This window comes from Salvelinus fontinalis, chromosome 40 (assembly GCF_029448725.1).
Source record: "Salvelinus fontinalis isolate EN_2023a chromosome 40, ASM2944872v1, whole genome shotgun sequence".
Taxonomy (NCBI): Eukaryota; Metazoa; Chordata; class Actinopteri; order Salmoniformes; family Salmonidae; genus Salvelinus; species Salvelinus fontinalis.
In genome coordinates, this window is record NC_074704.1 from 25453703 (window position 1) to 25471024 (window position 17322).

Genomic DNA, 17322 nt, shown 5'->3' on the forward strand with positions numbered 1-17322 from the left:
ATATAGCACTGTAAACATAACTATGTAATTTCAATAATATTAATAATATGCAATGAAAGCACTTATGCTGATTATAGACACATAATAGCGCGTTTGTAAGTTTCAAAAGATTGCGACCCCTGCCCTTTTCCTAACAATGGTTTGATCCACTGCCAGTTCCTTAGCTGGCAAGGTAAAAGAGGGTTCATATCTACTGTGTGAAAGGCACTCAATGCACGTAATTAACGTGAGGTTTATCAAGTCAATCGGCCATAGCAATGTTTTTTTTTTATGTTGGCAGGGTTCACACACACACTAGCTGAATTTGCAGAGCTAGCACGCAAACTAAAGCAAACATTAACCATCAAGCTAGCTAGTACCTATTCCATTTATGTGGCGTCGTCAAAGATGGAATCTTTGCTATCGTCAGTTTATTCCAAGATCAGCATGCAGCTAGAGTGCTTCAAAGTCCCTGTGATAAGGTTAGCGATAAACTGAAGTCCAAACTGAACAGAACTACACTCTCTTCTACCATTGTCTTAAATATAATTAATCGTCTCGTTGCAAAAGCTAAATTGTCGGTAGTCAACTTTTTATTTTTTATTTTATTTCACCTTTATTTATCCAGGTAGCAAAGATTATAGCAAACACGACAGAAACGGAATTGGTGCTCGCTAGCTTTGCAAATTCAGCTATTGTTGGAAGCCAGCCAATATGAAACAAACTATATTAAAATTACGAAAGGTTGCAGCATATGTTGTGTAAATGGTGAACTCATACAGCTGTCAACTCTTGTCACTGCAATCCGTTTCACATTTGCTAGCTACCTTTTAGATCGAAGCCCATATAGAATGATAGAAGATAAGATGATAGAAGCCCATCTCCTACTGTAAATAACCTACACACTGTGTGTGTGTGTGTGTGTGTGTGTGTGTGTGTGTGTAGCCAGCCAGGTAGAAAAATGGCAGAAAAAGACGGACATCAGAGTATTTTTCAGTACACCAAAACGCAAAGTAAGAACCCTAGTAGCCTAATATCTCAAAGACCAGTTGATAAAATGTTCATAAGAAATAAGTGAAATGCTAATGGAAATGTTTCACAATGATGTCATTAGGCAGAGCAGGCAACAGATGGCACACAGACAGCAGATTTGGGGACAGATATGCAGGGACAGACTGGCAGAGACAGGGAGTCTCAGGTAAGTTTGTTGAGTCTTTGTTTGGCAACATTATGAAAGGTTCTCAATTTTTTTAAGTTGTAAAATAGGGACATAATTGGAAAATGCCATGGATACCCCCACTCTCAACTTAAACTGGTGACTGAACTAAGATTTGTTTAAGGCAATGGTATTGCTGTTGTGATTAATTGTGTAGTTTTGGGTACCGGTAGTTAGGAGTACAGCAAACACCTTATTTCTTTTCTAGGAGACAGACTGTGAGTCAGTGAGGGTGGTGAAAAGGAAAGAGACTTCGGAGGACAGTGTCACAGCCACGGCAGGACCAGGTGTCACCCTTGTTGCCAGCAGGACCAGTATAGGGGACAGTGGCACAGCATTGTTCAGTTACCTCAGTGATGGCACAAAACTATATCAGCCACACCATTTATAGAACCGCAAACTCTTGCCAACAGAGTGTTGACGCTTCAAGAGAGATAGTTTCGCGATTTCCCCTGGCTACATTATAATCCATCAATAAAAGGAGTGTTGTGTTTTCACTGTTGCCAAGGGTTTTCAAGCCAGCCATCTTTTGGCCAAAGAGCAGATGCTGTCTTCATTAGTGCAGGATTTAGGAACTGGAGAAAAGCCATTGGAAAATTCACAGCACATCAAAACTGACAAACCCACCAGCACTTTGTAACTGTAACAGCACACCAGCTAAATCCAATCAGTGTCCAGTTATCCAGCACGTGGGGTAAACAGCAGGAGGACGCAAGGTATTGCTTGATGAAAATTGTTAGTTCAGTGCGGCATGTATTAAGACAGGGACAAGCCTTTAGAGGCCACACGGATGACAGTGGGAATTTAAACCAGCTTTAGAAACTTAGGGCAGAAGAGGATGATCCCATTTTACTGAAGTGGTTAACAGAGCGTACCACAATGTACACAGGCCCCAAAGCACGGAATGAAATTCTGAACATCATGGCCAATACAGTCATTCGAGGCGTTGCAGCTGAGATTAGGTCTCTTCCGATTGTACAATTTTCAGTAATTGTTGATGGTACTCGAGATGTCTCTGGTGCTGAACAGGAGAGTGTCTGTCTGCGTTATGTTGACCATGGCATTGTACCTCACGAGGAGTTTATTGGGCTATACAGGGTGACGGAGACAACAGGCGAGGGCATTGCGAAAGTGGCAACTGATGTGTTGTTGAGGCTCAATTTGCCCATGTCTGGCTTACGTGGGCAGAGTTACGATGGTGCCTCAAACATGGCAGGAAAATACACAGGTGCACAGGCAATTATGAGGAGGCAGCAGCCATTAGCCCTCTATGTACATTGTGGAGCACACTGTGTAAATCTGATTACTCAGGCTGGCTGCTCAGCCTCCCCACTGATCCGGGATTCCCTTTCTTGGGTCCATCAGTTAGGTGTCCTCTATGGCCAGTCAAGAAAGTTTAAGAGCATGTTTGAATCAATTGCCACATCCAAAGATACAAATTTGACCACCCTGAAACCCCTATGTCCAACAAGGTGGACTGTGCGGAATACTGCTATTAGAGCTGTGCTAGGGCAGTATGAGGGGGTACTAAGCAGCCTAGAGGAGATGGCAAAAACTGCATCCAAGACAGCTTCAACTGCCAGTGGCATATTTGAGCACTTCAGCAAAGGCAAGACGGTGTTGGGCCTCACACTTGCCTCTACTGTTCTTGGAGAGCTTGAATGTCTAAACATTTCACTGCAGAAGAAAACTCAGACTGTCTCTGGTATGCAGGCTGCAGTCGAGTGTGTGCGGTCATCTCTTAGGGACAAGAGAAATGAGGAAAGCTACCTTTGACTGTATGAGAAAGCAACAACATTGATTGACTCTATTGAATCCATTGAGACGCATTCAAGACGATTTGCTGGCAAAGCAGTGGATTACTATAGGGCAGAATTTTTTTAAGTGTTGGATGGTGTGGAGCTTCAGTTTGGCGACCGTTTTGACCAGGACAGTCTAAACGTCCTGCAAAAGTTGGAAAGAGTGCTTCTCACGGGGGAGTCGGATGAGTCTCTAGATCAGTACCCAGAACTGAACATAGATTCTCTTTCAGTGTAGATCCCTCTCTTTCACAACAAATACCCCTGTAGCAGCAGTGGAGAGGCAGCAGAGGTCCTCAGGAGGCTTCCAGTGGAGGTGCGGGGGTTGTTTGACCAAGTTGAGGTGCTGATCAGAATTTTGTTTGTGGTGCCAGTGTCTTCATGTGAGGCTGAGAGGAGTTTCAGTGCACTCCGCAGGTTAAAGACTTGGCTACTGGCTAGCATGGGCCAAGAGAGACTGAACGGCGTAATTGTCTGTAATGTACATAGAGACAGGCTGGACAGTCTCAAGAGGGAAAATGTATGCCAGCAATTTGTTGGATCCATTGAAACCCACAAACATATGTTTGGTTCTTTTGTTCAGTAGTGTGTATAGCAGTGGTTTTCAACCATTTTTGGGGTACTGGAACCCCTGCATATTTTGAGGCAAGGCAGGCAAGGTTTTGAGCGGTCCTCAGGGACCCCCCCTCTATATTATATGTAAAGTTACTGGAAACCTTGTGGTACTGAATACGTTCATTACACTTTTTGATTTCACGGACCCCTTGCAATTACACCAGGGACCCCTAGGGGTCCATGGACCCCTGTTTGAGAACCCCTGGTGTATAGTATATTTGTTATTTTGTTTAGTAGTTTTCAGTACATGACAGTACACCTACTAATTATTTATTTAATGTTATTTTATTTAAAATTGCATACTTTGTGTGACATACTTGTCCATAGCTGCTGTTTGAAGAGTTGAGACACTGACTGAAGGATATTTTGGTTGATTTATTTGGGTTATTCATTGAAGTAGTTATTTTGCTTTTAGAACTGTACTTATTTGTATCTTTCTGTTCTTGTAAAGCTATTGTAGTAGACTCAGGCCAGTGGCACATATTTAATGACTATATAAATGTATCAGAAAAAGTAAAATTAAAAGGTCAATTCAATACGGAGACCAACTTTGTGATGGTTCTCAATGGAGATTATTTTAGACGAGATCACACCATGTTCATTGTATTTACGAAAACTGCACCCATACAGTGTACAGTACCATTGCCACCTACTGGCCTTTCTTGGTATTGCTGGTTGTAAGTACAAATACCTGCATACATACTGGACTGATAAGGAACACTGCTATAACTATTAGTAGTAGTATTATAATGATTTAAACATTTGAACAAGTTGGGACAACCCTTCAGTTAACTACTGTACCTATTAATTATCCAGTAGTATTGATTACGGTTCCTCAATATACATTTAACATATTACAACGTAGGCTATGTGTTACAGCACTACTTTTGGTGTCCCCCTCATGATTTGCTCTTGAGAAAATTTCATGTAATTGTCCCCTCCAAAGTTGATATCAGATTTTCGCCCCTGGGGGTACCCCTACACAGAACTGAACTGGATCAAAGATGGCGGACAGAAATACTGGGAGGGGTACCACTACACAGAACTGGATCAAAGATGGCGGACAGAAATACTAGGAGAGAGGAGTACCCCTACACAGAACTGAACTGGATCAAAGATGGCGGACAGAAATACTAGGAGGGGTACCCCTACACAGAACTGAACTGGATCAAAGATGGCGGACAGAAATACTAGGAGAGAGGGGTACACCTACACAGAACTGAACTGGATCAAAGATGGCGGACAGAAATACTAGGATGGAAGCAAATGTAAGGGATTATAACGTCATAACGAATCATGCAAAAACATGTACAGTTGACAGGAATGTTAGTTAATGTAGAGACAAGGGATTTTTATCATAAAGTTAATTTACGAAAATCGTGATTTAGCAAGCTAGCTGACTAGCTAACATTAGCCAGCTAGCTGGCTAGCTTTATGGCTGTTGTGACATGACTATGAAATTGTATTTCTGGTTGTTTTGAGGGACTCCTGAAACAACCAGAAAACCAGGCGATCGTTTTGTGAAACAGTGGATGTATAGAATCTAGCTCGCTGAAGAATTTACTGCAAATTGAATGTAGAATTTTGTAAGCTTGCCTTGCTGATATTTGCCATGCAGATAGATGAAATAACGTAGCTAGCTATGTTCTTGCTTATTGTGCAGTGGATGATTAAAATACCTGTATGCCTATGGATGTGTAGCTAGCTATCTAGCCGATCTGTGTATGGACCCAAACGTTTGGTATACATATTAGTTCAGAACCTAGCTATGAACCTCAGCTATCATAGGCAGTTGTATCAACTTCAAAACAGCCTGAACAAAATTAAAACATCTCTAGGATAGGGGGCAGCATTTTCACGTTTGGATGAAAAGCATACCCAAATTCAACTGCCAGCTACTCATCCCCAGAAGATAAGATATGCATATTATTAGTAGATTTGGATAGAAAACACTATGAAGTTTCTAAAACTGTTTGAATCATGTCTGTGAGTATAACATAACTTTTTTAGCAGGCGAAACCCCGAGGACAAATTTTGTCCTTTTGGCAGACGCTCTTATCCAGAGCGACTTACAAATTGGAAAGTTCATACATATTCATCCTGGTCCCCCGTGGAAATTGAACCCTGGTCCCCCCGTGGGAATTGAACCCACAACCCTGGCGTTGCAAGCGCCATGCTCTACCAACTGAGCCACACGGGACCACAAATCATTCAGATCTTTATTTTTTTTGAGGTCACTCTTTTCAATGGGTTTTCATTGGGAATCCAGATTTCTAATTGACCTTCTTGCAGTTCCTACCGCTTCCACTGGATGTCTACAGGCTTTAGAAATTGGTAGAGGTTTTTTCCTATGTGTAATGAAGAAGTACGGCCATCCAGAACGAGGGTAACTTGAAGTGTACTGTTAGATAGAGGCGCGTGACCAGAAAGCTAGCTACAGTTTGTTTTAATCCTATATTGAACACAAATCATCCCGTCTTGAATTTTATCGATTATTTACGTTAAACTTTGGCAAAGTTTACAGGTAACTTTTGAGATATTTTGTAGTCACGTTGCACAAGTTGGAACCGTTGTTTTTCTGGATCAAACGCGCCAAATAAATTGACATTTTGGATATATATCGATGGAATTAATCGAACAAAAGGACCATTTGTGATGTTTATAGGAAATATTGGAGTGCCAACAACAGAAGCTCGTCAAAGGTAAGGCATGAATTATATTTTTATTTCTGCGTTTCGTGTCGCGCCTGCAGGGTTGAAATATGCTTCTCTCTCTTTGTTTACTATGGTGCTATCCTCAGATAATAGCATCGTTTGCTTTCGCCGAAAAGCCTATTTGAAATCTAACATGTTGGCTGGATTCAGAACAAGTGTAGCGTTAATTTGGTGTATTGCATGTGTGATTTCATAAAAGTTTGATTTTTATAGTAATTTATTTGAATTTGTCTCTCTGCATTTTTAGCGTCCCACATATCCCAGAGAAGTTACTGAAGCCTATGGATTGAGTAGAATATATTATCATGTTGTGCCAAGGATGCAAGTCGTATATACATGTAGTTATTACCATGCATGAGATCACCACATTGTAGCCTGTACATTTTATATATTCACTGATCATGTACTCTACCTTGGCAAATAAAGGTGCAGTTTAGGTATGAATGTCTTTGAGATTATTTTTCAGTCATATCCAATACCAGGAGAATCAAATTCCAGTGTTTGAATGACTGTGTCTGCATGTATGTATTACAATTATACACTTCAACAGTGTTTACCAATCTTGGTCCTGAGACATCAATGGTTACACATTGTAACTAATAGATTATAAACAAGATTTAACTAGTTAATTCATATAAACAGAAATATAATGTTAAAAAACAGAACACTACACTTCTTATGCATCATGTAAATACTCTTAACACCGGTTCATCTCAACATCTAATGTCCTTCATCTGCATTGATCTGATAAACACAGGATAGGTGGAGTATTTCATCACATTACACTTCATTTCAACCAGTAGAGAATGTGAAACGCTTTATTGAAAAGCTCATTATCCAAGTGTTATAAATACAAGTTCAATCTGTACTTCAATGCACATCTGTTGTGCATTATAAAAACAGAGGAAGAAAGAGGAGGTGGAGAGAGAGGTGTAAAAGACAGAAAGGGAAAGAGGTAAGCACAAAAAAGCAGGGAAGGCAGCACATGATTAATGAATCACAGTGCTACCTAAATATTCTCTCAGTTCATCACAATTACATAATAGTGTCTCATGCCGGCCCAAAGGTTATCTTAAAAGCAGGTGAGGTGGCGATGATGGGACTGGGGGTTGGCATCCTCTCACATCAAAACATATCTGCAGATGAGAGACAGATGGAGAGAGAGCATGTTTAAGCCTTGTGTTTTTATTTTTTATTCTAACATTGTTAGTCATCAATCAGGAGGTGAAATGCAAAACTGACCTGGGATCATTAACTCTGGGACTACTGCATCTATCTGTATTTCAATGTAAAGCATCTCTTTAATAATACTTCCTGTATAATATAAACTGACCTGGGATCATTAACTCTGGGACTACTGCATCTATCTGTATTTCAATGTAAAACATCTCTTTAATAATACTTCCTGTATAATATAAACTGACCTGGGATCATTAACTCTGGGACTACTGCATCTATCTGTATTTCAATATAAAACATCTCTTTAATAATACTTCCTGTATAATATAAACTGACCTTGGATCATTAATTCTGGCACTACGGCATCTATCTGTATTTCAATGTAAAGCATCTCTTTAATAATACTTCCTGTATAATATAAACTTATCTTGGATCATTAACTCTGGGACAACTGCATCTATCTGTATTTCAATGTAAAGCATCTCTTTAATAATACTTCCTGTATAATATAAACTGACCTGGGATCCTTAACTCTGGGACTACTGCATCTCTCTGTATTTCAATGTAAAGCATCTCTTTAATAATACTCCCATTTGAACTGACCAATTGACCTCTCACCTCTGATCATGCTGTGCCCTCTATGTAGCCAGTTCAGATGCAGGAGGGGTTCACCGACACAGCTGATATAACCTAGAGGATTTAGGGATAAGGGGAGAGAGGGATGAAGTGAAGGAGAGAGACTTATTGAGAAAATAAGGTTGTTAAAGTGACAGTGTTAAACAGGAATCTGTGTGTGGCCTCACCTGGTGTCCACACCACACTAAGTGGCTGCAGAGTACTTTATGCTGAAAAACATGAACGGACACACAAAGACAAACAATATAGCGTAGTCATAGAAATAATGAAGTGTCTTACTATTCTCAATGGTTGGCCCTCTTGCCTATTCTTTGAAGGTGGAAGGAGCCACAGTTATACATCTGAGCCTGTTTACTGCACAACACAATCCATCAATCAGATTGATACATGAGTGTGTAGGTGTGGGTTATAGGGTGTCTAATTGTTCCAAATTTTTTCAATATTAGTGATTTAAAATAGCCTGTTTTGTTTTTGTACAGACATCACACCCTTACCTAAACAGCACCCTCACCTGAGAAGTAGAAACCAAAGGGAGAGAAACAGTGAATTGAATAACTGCAGTTGACATAGCTAAGTAAATGGAAGAATACTCTTATTGCAATGTGAATGGCTCTTAAAGGAGCCTTTGGTTGTGCATAGTGTAGTCTATGGTGTTGCTAGGGAACAGCACCCTCTTTGAAGAAGTAGGAGGTGAAGATCTCCCGAACACGGATTGCCTCTCTTGCTGCGTTGTTGGACCCCATCCTTGAAACATCCTGCAGAGCAGCAGACTCCTCCTCTGGCACACGGCGGCGAGCTGCAGATCCCCTCCTGGTCCTCGTGTCCATCCCCATGAAGTTACGCAGGACACAGTTAGCCATCACACCTGATTTCCTCCAGGAGGCAGTCCCAGATGACCCTGGTCACCCAACCTTGCAGTGCCCTACACGGTAACTGTAGACAATCGTTTTGAAGGAATCTCCAGTTACAAGGTCTCTGTAGGAATATGGAAGACAATGTAATTATTAGACTGTTACATCACCAGGTCATTGTGGATTACTAAAGTATAATATCCCTGATAACAAATCATGATAACATTGGATTGATAGATGCATGGGCACACACAGTAGGGAGAACAAGTATTTGATACACTGCCGATTTTGCAGGTTTTCCTACTTACAAAGCATGTAGAGGTCTGTAAAAAAATCCAGAAAATCACATTGTATGATTTTTAAGTAATTCATTTGCATTTTATTGCATGACATAAGTATTTGATACATCAGAAAAGCAGAACTTAATATTTGGTACAGAAACCTTTGTTTGCAATTACAGAGATCATACGTTTCCTGTAGTTCTTGACCAGGTTTGCACACACTGCAGCAGGGATTTTGGCCCACTCCTCCATACAGACCTTCTCCAGATCCTTCGGGTTTCGGGGCTGTCGCTGGGCAATACGGACTTTCAGCTCCCTCCAAAGATTATCTATTGGGTTCAGGTCTGGAGACTGGCTAGGCCACTCCAGGACCTTGAGATGCTTCTTACGGAGCCACTCCTTAGTTGCCCTGGCTGTGTGTTTCGGGTCGTTGTCATGCTGGAAGACCCAGCCACGACCCATCTTCAATGCTCTTACTGAGGGAAGGAGGTTGTTGGCCAAGATCTCGCAATACATGGCCCCATCCATCCTCCCCTCAATACGGTGCAGTCGTCCTGTCCCCTTTGCAGAAAAAAATCCCCAAAGAATTATGTTTCCACCTCCATCCTTCACGGTTGGGATGGTGTTCTTGGGGTTGTATTCATCCTTCTTCTTCCTCCAAACACTGCGAGTGGAGTTCAGACCAAAAAGCTATATTTTTGTCTCATCAGACCACATGACCTTCTCCCATTCCTCCTCTGGATCATCCAGATGGTCATTGGCAAACTTGAGACGGGCCTGGACATGCGCTGGCTTGAGCAGGGGGACCTTGCGTGCGCTGCAGGATTTTAATCCATGACGGCGTAGTGTGTTACTAATGGTTTTCTTTGAGACTGTGGTCCCAGCTCTCTTCAGGTCATTGACTAGGTCCTGCCGTGTAGTTCTGGGCTGATCCCTCACCTTCCTCATGATCATTGATGCCCCACGAGGTGAGATCTTGCATGGAGCCCCAGACCGAGTGTGATTGACCGTCATCTTGAACTTCTTCCATTTTCTAATAATTGCGCCAACATTTGTTGCCTTCTCACCAAGCTGCTTGCCTATTATCCTGTAGCCCATCCCAGCCTTGTGCACGTCTACAATTTTACCCCTGATGTCCTTACACAGCTCTCTGGTCTTGGCCATTGTGGAGAGGTTGGAGTCTGTTTGATTGAGTGTGGGGACAGGTGTCTTTTATACAGGCAACGAGTTCAAACAGGTAATGAGTGGAGAACAGGAGGGCTTCTTAAAGAAAAACTAACAGGTCTGTGAGAGCCGGAATTCTTACAGGTTGGTAGGTGATCAAATACTTATGTCATGCAATAAAATGCAAATTAATTACTTAAAAATCATACAATGTGATTTTCTGGATTTTTGTTTTAGATTCCGTCTCTCACAGTTGAAGTGTACCTATGATAAAAATTACAGACCTCTACATGCTTTGTAAGTAGGAAAACCTGCAAAATCGGCAGTGTATCAAATACTTGTTCTCCCCACTGTATGTACATGTGTGGCATGTGACAATAACAGGATCATTTCAAGGATGGCATCACAAATGAATACATAAATACCACTTGAAGCTTGATGATGAGTTGATCATTTGAATCAGCTGTGCAGTGCTAAGGCAAAAACAAAAATGTGCACCTCTTTGAGTCCCCAGGACTGAGAACCACTGCTCTTCATTGGGACATCTTCATATGTAGACTGGCTTTCATAGCGCTCTTTATCTGAGGACAGAAAACCTCACAAGACACACACTTCATTATAGTCCAATTACACCACACTGAATATTATGTTACTATTATCTCCGTCCTCACTTCTAGGGACAGGAACAACACAAAAGTACCTGCCCTATCCAGAATAGCCTACTCTCTCACTGACAGTTGGGGCTGCTATCCTTTCACCCTCCTCCATGGCTGTTAGCTAGCTACCTACAAATGCATTTGGAGTTTGTTTTTTACAGTGATAAACACATCAAGATAGCTAGCTAATATGAAGTTAGGTAGATGGTGATATTTCATTCGCGTATATATATATCTATCTATACAGTATTTGAAGTTGTTAGATAGCTAGCTAGCCATCTAGCTAGCTCATTTAGTAGCTAATTTGAGTTAGCCTGCACTGTAGCTAGTTAGCTAATAATACATCGTATTTTTTTTTACATTTTCAAAGTCTATTTACTTACTGACTTGAATAGGTTCTCCCAGCCATGTGGACAATTGGAAACAGGACAGCAAAGTTTGTCACCAGAGGGTTTTAGAGGATATTACTATTGAACTATGTACCCATTTAATAACAAGACCTTCGTACAAACTTGCTCTGCTGAATTCTTGACGGAGTCACAACGGGCGGTCTAAGCGGCATCTAGTCCATCTGCTGACTGGACGCAGTTGAGTAAAATGTATATATTTTTTTCAGACAAAAAGTTTTTACTCACCAGTGTAACAACACAGTGTACCTGGATATACTATCATTATGACATCATGGATGAATTCTAGAATATACTATATAGCTTAGAAACCTGGTTAAACTATCATTATGACATCATGGATGAATTCTAGAATATACTCTATATCCTAGAAACCTGGTTGAACTATCATTATGACATCATGGATGAATTCTAGAATATACTATATATCCTAGAAACCTGGTTAAACTATCATTATGACATCATGGATGAATTCTAGAATATACTCTATATCCTAGAAACCTGGTTAAACTATCATTATGACATCATGGATGAATTCTAGAATATACTATATAGCCTAGAAACCTGGTTAAACTATCATTATGACATCATGGATGAATTCTAGAATATACTATACATCCTAGAAACCTGGTTAAACTATCATTATGACATCATGGATGAATTCTAGAATATACTATATAGCCTCGAAATCTGGTTAAACTATAATTTTGACCTCATGGATGGCCAGTCCTTGTATTCATAGTGTAGTGAATTCAGGGGGTAGCCCTGAGCTTAACTCAAACCTGGGTCCAGCAACTGTCAAGCCAACACCTTATAACTGTTACACCAAGATGTCTGAACTTCTTGACGAGGTCGCTAGGTGTTGGATTACGGTTGATACAATAGCTTTCTCTATGAATTTGGGAGTGGTTACATTTCTCCAGCCCCCATCCCTCAGCTGTTTACCAAACCAAGTCTCTGGGCAGCCATTTTGTTGCTGTTTAAATACTAGGTGGCCCCTTTAAAAAAAACACAACAATCAATCAATAACAAAGCTGTAATTCCACCACTGTTTTGCTAATAAAATGATGGATGGGGCTGGAGAAATGTAACTACTTTCAAATTCATAGACAGACCTATGGATGCAAGGACTGACCATCCATGATATCAACATTATATTTGTAACTATGTTTTGAGGCTATACAGTGTTGATTTACATTGTTTCTAAACATTGGAGTAAAAAGCTTATTCTGGGTTCTGATGGGGTACAACAGTTGAACTAAGCTCATGAGGCATGCGTTATGTTCTTCAAGAATCAATGGCTATAAATAAATAATTTAAAAATCAAAATATGGATGTAGTAATTGCAGATTTCACCTTTAACACCACACATCCTTCCAGTTCTCTGCTGCCAGTGACTGGAACAAATTTCAAAAATCGCTAAAGCTGGAGACTTATATTTCCCTCACCAACTTTAAACATCAGCTATCTGAGCAGCTAACCGATCGCTGCAGCTGTACATAGTCCATCTGTAAATAGCCCACCCACTCTACCTACCTCATCCCCAAACTGTTTTTATTTACTTTTCTGCTCTTTTGCACAACAGTATCTCTACTTGCACATCATCATCTGCTCATTTATCACTCCAGTGTTAATCTGCTAAATTGTAATTCTTCGCTACTATGGCCTATTTATTGCCTACCTCCTCATGCCTTTTGCACACACTATATATAGACTTTCTTTTTTTCTACTGTGTCATTGACTTGTTTATTGTGTTATTGGCTTGTTTATTGTTTATTCCATGTTATTCCATGTGTAACTCTGTGTTGTTGTCTGTGTCACACTGCTTTGCTTTATCTTGGCCAGGTCGCAGTTGTAAATGAGATCTTGTTCTCAACTAGCCTACCTGGTTAAATAAAGGTGACATAAAAAAAATAAAACATCAGTTCAACAACTGCAGAGTTTGTGCCTCTGTTTTTAAGGCAGTACTTACTTGTGTTAACCAGGGCCCGTTCATCGTTAGAACCATTGGATGCCTTAAGATGCGTTTGGGAAACCGAGCCCAGAAATCCAGTTTCCTCCTCTTCTTCCTCCTCCTTTTTCGATGTGACAGTCATCTCCCCCTCCCCTCCAAAAACTGCATCCTCCTCTTTCTCTCCCTCCTCTTCTTTTACTGTAACATCCTCCTCCTCTTTCAATCTGAACCAGTCTTCTTCTTTCACTGTAACGTCTTTCTCTTCTTTTTTTCACTGTAACAGCCTCACCCCCTACTTCTTGTTTTACTGTGATAACCTCATCTTCCTTCTCTTTGACGAGAGCTTCTTTCTCCGTCCAGCAGACCTCCTCTTCATTAACAAGAGAGTAGCTTAGTGACCTCATGGTTGGAGATGTTAGCTAGCTAGGCTAATGCTAACTTAACCAGCCCGCTAGATGAATAATAAAAACAATACCGTAAATATTAAATTAAAACGGATAACTAACTAGACGACAGTGGTGGTTTTAAAATACAGTGGCTAATATACACTTATGCGTCTAAAGAGCTTTATTGGTTCGTCTATTTCATCTAGCAAGCTACCGTGGTGGCTGAATAACTGTTGCTGCTGTTGAAAGAGGCGACCCGTCCACTAGATTATACGTCACACTAGCAGCATTGCCTTAAAGTCGCAGACCGCCTTCTGCTGACTGGAGTGGGCAACGCAGTTGAGTAAAATGTAAATTTAATTTCCAGACAAAAAGTTAAAGGGTAGTGATCACGGACGCAGCTAGTCCTAAATAAATCAATATCAGTCAATATATTTTTTCTGTGATATCTTATTTTCGTCAACCGTTCCATCGCATCTTAAACTTCTTACTGGGCCGACACTAGGACCGGGGGAGGGTGCTGCTACGCTAGTGAATGTTAGACTTTCTTCAGCAAATATGGTGGGCAGAAATAGTAGGAGAGAGGGATAATGCTACATGTACAATACTATCCCATTTTGGAAACGTTACATGGACAATACTTTCCCATTTTGGAAACGTTACATGGACAACACTATCCCATTTTGGAAACGTTACATGGACAATACTATCCCATTTGGGAAACGTTACATGTACAATACTATCGCGTTTTGGAAACGTTACATGTACAATACTATCCCATTTTGGAAACGTTACATGTACGCCCCCTTGTGGAGGGAAATTATCTTAGTAGCTGTAGATGGGATTCAAATGCATAATGGTATTAATGCAGTGTCTAGACTACCTCTTTTGTATAAATGCCCTTCAGAATCCAAAAACACAGTATTGCCACGCAGAAAAATGTTGTGTATAATCTTTCAAGTCAGCCTGAGAATTTTTTTAACAATTTGTGTACAAAGATAGCTTGAAATGTGATATTAGGCCTGTATGGCAGGATTGTATTGGCTAGTGCTTTCTACAATATGTTCTTCTATTTTGCATTCAATTGTTTGTATATGCCATTTATCTTTCAATATATATATATATATATTTTTATACTTGTATTATTTGACACATTTTCTCTTCCTTTGAAAATCTTATAGGACAGGACATGGACACAATGCAATTGGGATCAAGAAGAAGGTACAGATATGTTGTAAGACAGCTGCATTTGAAGTGTACATTTAACCTACATTGCAGTTAATACAAACTGAAATCTATTAGCATACAAATGTGTGCAAATCATCTTTTCAGATCTTCTCAGAAATGAATCAAGTCCAGGGAATGGATATGAGAGTGAAATCCCGCTGGCCTTTGATGGCGAGAACATCCACACCCTCGAGGACGTCCTTATGGGACTTGGGGCTCTGCTAGACCTGTATTTTTTATTTCAGTGTCAGGATGGCTCTAGGTTGCCCGCAACCGACCAATGATAGATGTCTTTGAGTCGACTGACTCTCAGATCATCCTCCACTGACTCAGCCCTGTCTACACCTCCAAGGGGCCCCTCACACAGGAATACACACTCAGAGCCTACGAGACTTTTATAAAAACTCCACTTGTTTCACTCACCTCATTCTTTTTAAAAAACTACGTTTGAGATGTGGTATCCACTCGGCTCGCTGCCTCTCAGATCAAATGTGGGTCCATCTGCTCCGTTCCCCAAGTGTCTCCCTGAGATCCCAAGTTAGAGGGATCCCTCGTGCACCATTTACCCAGGTCTTCAGGAGCGGTCACCAACTGAAGAATAACATCCCCATCGCCAAATGTGGTGGTTAATTTCTTTAATATCAAATGAGAGAAACTTACCACAAGTCAGAGTTATTCTTAAACTAAATCTTTATTCACCTAATAATAAGGGAGCAGGTCAATACAACGTACACATATAAAGAGAATAAATTGAGTGCTCTACAATAATGATGGCTGTTCGCCCCATGGGACAAAAGTACTAAGGTTTTTTATAGCCAAGATACACCACTTTCAACCTACATGACGAACAACAGATGTATATGTAACAGTATAACTTTTGTCCGTCCCCTCGCGAACCATGGACCCTCTGCACACATCAACAGTCACGCATGAAGCACCGTTACCAAAGGGGAACCACTACTTCAAGGTCTCAGCACAAGTGACGCCACCGATTGAAAGGCTACTAGCGCGCACCACCGCTAACTAGCTAGCCATTTCACATCCGTTACATATAGAACAGGTCACAAGGTTAAGATGTGTATGAAAGATACTTATAATTCTCAGCAAACAGTATCTGCTGTAAAAACAGTAGTCTTTGTGTAGAGACCAGGGTCTGGTCCTGGGGTCATCTCTCCCTGGTACCATATAGAACAGAAACATTAACTCATGCTCTGGAATGCGGTCTCTTTAGGTTTAATCACCAAAAACACATTGTAAATCTCCGGTCAGTGTTATCTCCCAGAGGTCCATCCTCAGTAGAACGCACAGACACAATAGTTCTAAGAACCCTCTATTCTGTTGCAGAAACAACCATTTGATCCAATAAAAGTATTATAACATAATGTTGCAGTTTTGCTCTGTGTCCACTGAAAGTTGACTAATAACTGGGACCTAAAAAACACCCACCATGAGACCCACTAAATCTGCCCAAAAAGAGGCAAACAAAAGAAAAACCCACAACAAACTTAAAGACCGGAAGCAAACCAAAAAGGTAGCACAACTAAAGGTGTTGACTCTCCACATCTATCAAGACAACTGGAGCACTGGGCCAGACACTCTTAAATAGAACCTGGACCAGCTCAGGTGAAACACCTTCCCACTAACTAGATGGACAAGCCAGCACAGGTGTAACACATACTGACTAACGAGGTGACACCAATCAGTGCGCCCTACGTGATAACGAGCTATACGCACTAAAGTCCAACCTCAAAACATAAATGGCAAAACCAAAGACTGTAATACCTTAATTAAGAGAATGCGCACCACCAACAGAAAACAACTTCCATTTCACATTATAATCAACTACAATGCTACACCTTCACCAATAAAAACACGGTGTTTACTAGCCATCAGCAATTAAAAACAAGAAACAAAAATGTATTTTTTCCCTTCCTAAAACTCACTCGCTTATAGAACTCTCACATCTTCCTAAAACTCACTAGCTTCTAGAACTCTCTTCCTAAAACCCACTAGCTTCTAGAACTCTCTTCCTAAAACCCACTAGCTTCTAGAACTCTCTTCCTAAAACCCACTAGCTTCTAGAACTCTCTTCCTAAAACCCACTAGCTTCTAGAACTCTCGTCCCCTTGGAACGAGCCCAAACAAAACTCATCTCCAAAATGGAAAAACGTGCAGTCAAAATAAATTGTGATCCATGGCACCGCACTGCCTAAACGCAAAACATTTTGACTGCCCACCCTTGAGACAATCAGCAACCA

At 40.7% G+C, this 17322-nt stretch overlaps 1 protein-coding gene across 1 annotated transcript in view; it reads left to right on the forward strand.

Annotated features, from left to right (window-relative positions):
* The window catches only part of LOC129838978 (zinc finger protein 883-like), a 91968-nt gene that overhangs the window by 37604 nt on the left and 37042 nt on the right, over positions 1-17322 (forward strand). The gene's annotated exons all lie outside the window — the stretch shown is intronic.